Source organism: Rhyacophila brunnea, unplaced genomic scaffold (assembly GCF_057557595.1).
Source record: "Rhyacophila brunnea isolate RB1 unplaced genomic scaffold, BYU_Rbru_1.0 scaffold_6, whole genome shotgun sequence".
NCBI classification, from domain to species: domain Eukaryota; kingdom Metazoa; phylum Arthropoda; class Insecta; order Trichoptera; family Rhyacophilidae; genus Rhyacophila; species Rhyacophila brunnea.
The window spans coordinates 16,529,091-16,538,118 of record NW_028233276.1 but is presented as its reverse complement, the minus strand read 5'-3'; the positions used below and the strand labels follow the sequence as shown (position 1 = coordinate 16,538,118).

General features: G+C 32.8%; 1 long non-coding RNA gene across 1 annotated transcript; it reads left to right on the top strand.

Moving 5' to 3' along the window:
* The first annotated feature begins 3,096 nt into the window (after positions 1-3,096).
* On the top strand, positions 3,097-5,267 carry LOC147065294 (uncharacterized). The gene is made up of 3 exons (XR_015071829.1): positions 3,097-4,505; positions 4,617-4,701; positions 4,843-5,267. It is a non-coding gene; the product is annotated as an uncharacterized LOC147065294 (long non-coding RNA).
* Positions 5,268-9,028: the final 3,761 nt, after the last annotated feature.

The window sequence follows — 9,028 nt, the reverse complement described above, 5'->3', positions numbered from 1 at the left end:
ATTTTCATGTTTATTGGAGCTTGAAAAATGCGGAATCTAGCAGCTAAAATGCCAAAAACATTTTCTATAATTCGCCTGGCTCTGCATGTCCGATAATTATATATTCTTTTACTGTGATTTAATTGCCTTTGTGAATACGGCTTTATGAAATCGTTACGTAATGCAAAGGCTTCATCGCCAATATAAACAAATGGCAGTGCATCAGAATTAGCAGTAGGTTTTTTTGGTGCAGGTATTTTTAATCTGCCTTCGTCTAAACGTTTGAAAAAATCAGATTTTCTCAGTACGCCTCCATCAGAAATACGTCCATTTGTTCCAACATCAACATAAATAAATTCATAATTAGCATTTGCAATCGCCATCAAAACAATGCTGTGGAAATGTTTGTAATTATAAAAGTGGGAGCCGGCGCCTGCAGGTGGCACGATTGCAATGTGTTTCCCATCAACTGCGCCCAGGCAATTTGGAAATTGCCATTTACTATTAAATTCTTCTGCAATCGTCTCCATTTCTTCGTGCGTATCAGGGAACTGCAACAAAAAATAATCAACATTTTATTTACAGATAGAATATTCGCCTTCAACATCCACGTTGTCGACTACTCCAAGGTCGAATCTCAATAGAGCACCAGAACCCCCATCGTTCAAACGAAAAAAATCGAATGATAGCGCCAACAAAGTGTTAGAATTAATCACCGACAAACTAAGCAAGACTGAAGATGAATTTGATGTTTTTGGCAAAATGATGGCCATGAAACTACGATCGATGTCACAGGGACAAAGATTGCTGGCCGAGAAGCTGATGCATGAAGTTGCCTTTATGGGACAAAGTGACAAAATAACGCCAGCAACTACTGTTCATACTCAACCAGTTTATCGTATATTAAGCAAAAATGTACAAAAGCCGGTATAATAAATTAATGTTTTTTGTATGAATAAATATCTTGTAAAAATATTTGTTTTTTTGTTTGTTTTTATGCCTATAAACCTTAGCTTAAGCGATACAACAAATGGTAAGTATTTGAGCTATGTTAGCAAACCTATATTATTATGTGGCCTCATTTAGAAATCAAATTCCATGCTTGCTTTTCGAAGAATATGACTAGTATTACAATACATTCAACAGGAATAATTAAGCAGCTTGCTTACAGCCTATATGGAGAGTCCTGGCTAGGTACAGCATTCTAATGGTCTATTGAATATTTAGCATGTCAACGATGGCCTTATTTGTGACTATATATATACCTATCTCAAATGCATCTTGTCTGCCATTCTTATGATGTTGCCGTCTATGATTTATATAGGTAAAACAATCCACTAAACGTTCACTTTATAAGACCAACCAATGTCTACTTGTTAATGATATATTTGTAAATTTGCCCAACTTTATTAGATGACGTATAATATAATACACACCTTGAAATATTCTCCTTTCAAAACGTCAATGATGACTTGGCAAGTTTCGGGAATTATCTTGCCCAGAGTTTGTCTTCCAATCGCAGTTCTATAATGCAAGTCAGTGAATGTTCCGCCGGCAGCCAAAAATCGCAGGGTTGCACATAATCTATCATGAGGAGAAATAGCTTCCCTCATCATAGTATTTTTTTTTTAATAAATGGGGAGACCAAATTATACAGTTCTGTGTATACATCCTCCGACATTCGCAAATAATTGCGGAAATCGCTCGGTTGCAAACGCAATTCTCGTATTAAATTTGTGTGGGATAATGTCGTTCGTTTCCTTATCCAATGTTTCACCCAGTATTTGTGTACCCTTTGCTTCGTTATTACATTATCTGCCACCCAATAACCCAAAAAAACATAAAACGTCGGTATCATTTAACGCCATCACGATTTAACTGTCAGATATACGTATATTATCTATGCTGTCAAAGTCGACTGTTTTACTCGTCAAATTAATTATATACTCGTTTCGTTGAACGTCTGTTGGCCAGTAGCAGAACGTAGAAAAATCTGAAGACTTATTGTCGTCGGACTTTTGGCTCGCCAATGGAGCGCTGGCATAAGGGGAATATATATTCGCACAAGACTGTTTTCACAAAGCGCTGACAACATTTAAAAAGATGTTTGTCACATCAGAAATGGATGATATTCACAAATCAACTAGAACTCTCAAATGATCGATTTGCACTAAGGAAAAAGTAGTCTTCACGTATCAATATACTAGTGTAACTAATTAATCGTAAAAGAATTTTAAAAATTAAAAGAAATTTTGGTAAAATATAAGTATGTATTAGGTATGTACCTACTTTCAGATTCAAATAATACTAAAAGTAAGTACCTACCTATTTAAAAAGTGACGTTAATTAAAACTTAGGTAATTGTGCCGCATGAGCTTTTATGATTTTTTTACGAAAACAGTTTATATCCATGTAGACAATTAAAATAAATAGGTACCATTTTCTGTCGGCGCATAGGTTTTTCGATCCAATAATTATTATTGTTCATTTAAAATTTGAAATGCTCATACATTTTGATGCATCATTATCATAAACTAAAATTATATTAGGTAGGTAATATTAGGTTGTGGTAGATTAGGTTAGGTTAGGTTAGGTCAGGTCAGGTCAGATTAGGTTAGGTTAGGTTAGGTTCAAAAAAGATAGATATACAATCTCATGACGGCATCTGCGCCACATTTACCAAAATTTATATCGATGAACCGGAAAAGATATACCGAGGTGGTGATATTTGGTTGTAGATTTACATCAAATAATATATGAACGATAGCAGCACGAATATATACCTATTTATATAACTGTGTTAAACATTATTTTATTGACACCTAAGCATCATTTTTGCGATTGCCTTCTAATAAATTGTATTGCTGCTACAATTATTAGTTTGACATTTGTGAATTTCTACCTTTTCTTTGTGCGATATATTATTTATCGGTGAAAACAATTTTACAAATGTGTGCAGTTGTCAAAATTGAGTGAATTTATATTTACAATGAGTGATTCATGATTCTTGTTTTGTGAAACAAACTATTTTATGTGATTTCATCTATTTATTTGTGAAATCATTTAATATATGTGAAAACTACTTTCCATATGTTAAAGTTATTTTTTTTTGTGAATTTTGATTATTGCAATGTGCGATTAATTCCCACCCAAAGTTTAACTTGTCAGTGTTGCCAGCCGTACTATAATTATAGTATTTGTACTATAATTTTCACCTGCGTACTATATGTACGATGTAAACAGGTATAGTACGCCCAAAATACTATAATTTAGAAAATTCTGAAAAATAGTTTGCAATAAATAAACAACAATAAAACAAGAACAAACAATTTTTGAATTTCCTTCTAAAAAAAACGATAAAAAAAACGTTTAGTAATAACCGGAAGGTACTCTCTGCGCGAATTTTTCTCTAAAAAACGAGACGTTAATGATTTTACCTTTGAATGTTGTCTAAAAAAAACGAAACGTTATTTACCTACCTTACATTTGAATTTTTGTATAAAAAAGTAACGAGCCGTTAAACACCTTACATTTCAATAATAAATTTGTCTAAAAAAACGAGACGTTAATTACTTTACGCGTAATTTTTTGAAAATGCAGAAGAGTATTGGAAATTCAATGCGTACTATATTTTTGGTATTTATACTATAATTTTTCTCCACGTACCATGTACGATATAAAACACGTATAGTACGCCCAAAATACTATAATTTTGAATATCGGAAAAAAATATGTAAAAAGTACTAAAATTTCAATATTTCCGTTCGATAAATTGGTGCAAAGTACAATAATTTCGCAATATAAGAAGATTTGGAGAACTTGGGAAAAAAATTGCTCGAAAAACGGGGAAAATCCCTTGACTTTGGCTTAAAATAAAATTTCTTGAATTCTTTGGTAAGCATTTTTGGTTGGAAAGGTACCTAAATAAAAAAGGTGCTCGGAGTTTCTCAAATTGTTCGTTATTTTTTTTTCTGAGAAACAAAAAACCTATACATTTTCAACAGATTACAACGCGTAGGTACTCTCACAAGACCCGAAAGACCTCCAAGGTAGAATGGAAGAACTCGCGGATATCACGTCACCCTAGAACAATAAGGTATCATCTGGCATTTTGGTCAATTTTGACTTTTTGGTACCAAAATTCTTATAATAATTTTCTCTTTAAAACTGTGTTACAAGATTTAAAAAAATCTTTATGGTTTATGACATAGCAGGGCATTTAAGTTCTATATCAGATGCACTGGTAATTTGTTTTGGAACAATATGGTTCGATTTAAAATTTGAAAGCAACTATGGACCATTTGCTATAAAAAAATTTTTTTTGGAGCAATATGGTTTCATTTCCGTTCAGCTGTCAAACTAGTACGTTTTTCTCAAATATTCGCGCTTCGTTTTTCAACAATTTAATAAAAATAACATAAAGATGAGCAATAATTTAAGTGAAAGGGGTATTGTGAACATTTAAGAGGATGATATTACTACGAATATACCTCACCAACCTACAATATCGTTGCTTTAAATACAAGGTAAGTTTGAGGTTATGTATTATTTTTGTTATTCAGGTATTGCAATTAATTATTCTATTTTGTTTCAAATTTAATATAAGTAATTCTATTATCTATTTATTTTATTTTCAGCAACAATCTCAATTTATTGGATAATATAAACGATCTTCAAGTTATAGGTACTGTCTGATGATATTACAATTGATGAAGATTTTGGGTACTTATGTTTCTTTTCAAATGAGTACTTACTTAATTTATTTGCTGTTCTTTCATATTTTGTAAATTTGACATTACATCTGAATAAATTGTTTCTAGAATATGTCATAATTTCATATATATTTTCCTTTTTGTTATTCAGGTAGGTGGAAGTACTTGGAAAAGTTGCAGAGTATGTTGTTTGCGAAGAAAACATAGATGTTGGCGATGATATTGACTAAATAATAATAGTTGCAATAGCTCTTTTCATAAACTATTTAATTATTACTTCATGAATCACTGCAGTGACAATACAATGATATCTTTATTAAGTTTCATTTAAAAATTGAGTAATTTGAGAGGTTTCGTAATAATAGTTTTGTGAAACTATTTTTTGTATGCCAGTCTATTATCATAAAAACTTTTTTTTCAGAGCTGTGAAGTTATGTGAGTACACTGGAGCGTTCATCATGGATCATATGGATTCTAACAACAAAAACCTTGAAGGTGAAGATACTTTCATGTCATTTTATAAACTATTAATATTGTTCTAAATCTCAGTATTATGAAACATTTTTTTATACAACGTCCTGTCATTTTTCATAAACTATGTTTAATTTAATGTCGTTCTAATAAAGAATTAATCGAAAAGGGTATTTTTATTCAATTTTAAACACAATAATTAAGCCCTGTAGCAAAATATTTTCACAACATCAAGGTTTAATAATCAGATAGAACTTTGTTGCTCTGATTTTTTTCGATTTTCAGTGCAATTAGGTTCCATCACAAAATTTTAATGTCTGGATTAGATAATATCAGATATATTTAGTATCCAATGCTTTGAAAATACAAACATAATGCAATAATAATATTATTTTTAATATCTACCAATTTTCATTGCATATAGTTAAGATTTTATTCATATTCAAAACTTTGGAGCTCGATATCTCAGTTTAGTATAAATGCCAGATGATACCTTGTTGTTCTAGGGACTGTCAGTCAAACGGTCGGTCTAAAGATAAATGTCTCAAAGACAAAAGTGATGAGGAACTGTTTTTCGGACCCTGCGATTATCTGTATTTATGGCACCCAACTCGAGCAAGTCAGCAGCTACGTCTATCTCGGACAGCAGGTGTCCATAGACGGAAGCATGCACGATGAAATTGCTCAAAGAACAAAGCTGGAATGGAGTGCTTTCGGACGTCTGAATAGTATCTTCAAGAGTGACTTACCATTATGTCTTAAGCGTAGGGTGTTCAACCAATGTGTGCTACCCGTGCTCACGTATGGCTGCGAGACATGGAACCTCAACACGAGACATGTCCAAGGCTAAGAGTCACACAGCGAGGCATGGAGAGGTGTATGTTGGGCATCAAGCGAAAGGACCGTAAGAGAAACGAATGGGTTAGGAAGCAGACAGGAGTACGCGATGTAATAGACTTTGCCAAACAGCTGAAATGGAGATGGGCGGGGCACATTGCTCACCGAAGGGACGGCCGCTGGACAAATGCCGTCATCCAGTGGTACCCAAGGGGCACGAAACGGCCACAGGGTCGCCCTAAAAGCCGCTGGATTGACGAACTGGTAAAGTTCGGTGGAAATACGTGGCAGCGAGCGACACAGGACCGAGAGATTTGGAGAAAGCTTGGGGAGGCCTTCATCCAGCAATGGATTGACCCCGGCTGATGATGACGATGACAACGCGTACTGTATTTTTTCCCCAAATACCATAATTTTGGAGGCTATGTACTATAATTCCACTTTGAAAAGATGGCAACACTGACACTTATCAACCAGTGTTGCCATGTCTACTGAAATTTTAGTAGATCTACAGATATTTTTGTCAGGAAAAGAAGAAATTATCGCACCCCCAGTAAAATACTGTAGTAATCCAGAAATTGGCATTTTGCAGGAGAGCCATTTGAAGTTTCAAATATTCTTTGTAAATACAGGAAAAGTCTGAATGTAAAAATTATTCCTTATTTTTATGGAAAAACATGATCTATTTTCAACTGTATTCATCATTTTTCTCTAAAACATATAAAAATAAAGATATTTGAATATTTCTGAGTTACGACAGTATTTTATTAGGATATTTGAAAATTTCATGGTAAAATTTGAATCAACTCAATATTTTCTATGTAAATTTCCCTACCATCACTCTAATAATTTCAACTAATTTGTTGGGCACTGTAAAGGAAGGTTTTCAAAATATTAAGTTATGGTACAATCTTTAAAGATTTATTGAAAAAAAACAAGAAAAATATAATTATTAGTTCAAAACAACAAAAAAATACTTAATTATTTTATTTAATGGGCAAATAAAATTTCTAGATACGATTTTTAATTTTTAAACATCACTTGGAAGAGAAGCAACAAAATCATGATAAAATTCACGATGTTAAGCATTTCAGAGAGAAAGCAAATCCTTCTTTTTAATTGTCGTTATTTTTGGCCGCTCTTGATATGCTTTGGATGAATTGAGACTATCCATCGGTAACGGTTTACCTATTTTCCATTGACGAACATTCAATTTACTACATTCTTCATGATAACTTGTTTTAAAAAAATAATGTATGGATAGTCTCTGTCTACTTTTATAACTTTAATCTTCTGCCACAAAAATTTTTCTCCATTTTCATCCGTGTTGTAATTTTTACCGATTTCATCTGCTAGTTTTTTCTTGTTGTGAAAATTATTTGTTGTCATGGGTTTAACAATGTATGGTTGTCCTGTTTTATAACTTGTTTGTACAATGGTAATCATTTGGCCGGGCACAAATATTGGTCCACTTTTTAGAGCCCTAGTCTTCTGCTGCTCAATTGTAGAATGGACAATATCGCCTTCATTTTGGGTATGCCCGATGACCAAAAACTTATGAGAGATCTTTTTTTTTTTTGTGAATTCCTGATGGCATATAAATACATTGCAGCAATGTATTTATTTTTATTCTACCCGGCACAATTCTCTGTAAAAAATAAAATGCTCAATGTGATGATATTTTTCACGTGCAATGTAATCGAGTACACAGCTACCAATTTCATTGGATCTTCATGCAGCTTGACTCTCATCCCACATGTATCAGTTTGCAATATTTTCAGTGATATTATAGACTGTAAGATTGTACATTGCCGACTTTCGTTTATAATAGAAAGTTGACACATTTCCGCAAGGAAGCGGTAAAACAGCCTGCAAATCATATACAGCTACATTAATGACGCTGTTTTGGCCATTAGTTCGGGACTCTGCTACGTCTTTGGTCTTTTCATCCCTTGCCTCTTTTTTTCCAGGTTGATGTGTCTCATACTTTTCTTGAAGTTGTTCTTTTTCTTCTGGTGAACAATTATTGTATGGGTCGCATTCAACCCACAAATCTTTTTTAGGCTTAAAGAAGCCAATATTAAATTCGTCATTAAATATGGATGTGTATAATAGTGTTCTTTTCCAAATGGCATATTGCTGTCAGCTTGTTGTTTTTTGTATAACCGATACATTTCAGCAATTGTTAATTTACCATCTAAATACAATCTAGATGTCTGTGCACGCAAATAATGTTACTCGATCACTGGAAAGACTTAATGTGAGTTCTTATATCATTTTTTAAATCATCTTCAATTTTTTTGTGATTGCCATGGTGACCTCTTTGTTCTGGAATTGGCGTTCCGAAAAGAAGATCCCTTGTTTTTCACACAGTGGAGCAGTACCTTTCACTCACCCCAAATGTGTTGATAAAGTATTTTTTGCATACTTCTTGTATTTTACTTCCATTTAATTGAAGTTGATAACAAACATTGTTGCCTCTGCTGCTTCCAGTTTTTTTGTTTGAATACTTTGGAACAATAATATCCATGCAACTAGTGAGAAAATTACGAAGATCTTACTGTAGTAACAGAGTTACAACAGTATTTTTTTGAAAAATATTGTTTTAGTTTTTAGAAAGCTTCTTGTAAAATACTGTCGTAACTTAGTTACAACACTATTTTATTATCGATTTAACAGTTTTCGGAAAGTAATGTACTGTATTAAATGCTTTTTCTCTGACAATATTTAAGTTTGAGATATGGCAATATTTTATTAAAATAGCAAAAAAAATACGAATCCAACCACATCCATAACTCGAAAACGCCGATTTTAGACTTACGACAGTATCTTACTGGGGGTGCGTTATGATTTATTTGTGATGAATAAAAGTCACTTTTTACATGATTTTTTAAAAGACTCTTGTGATATTATGTCAATATGCACGCTTTCACCAAACACAATCGTTGAATTTCATACATTTTTGTCAATCTACTGATATTTTGAAGAAAAAATCAAAAAATCTACTGAATTTTGAAAATTGTAGTTGG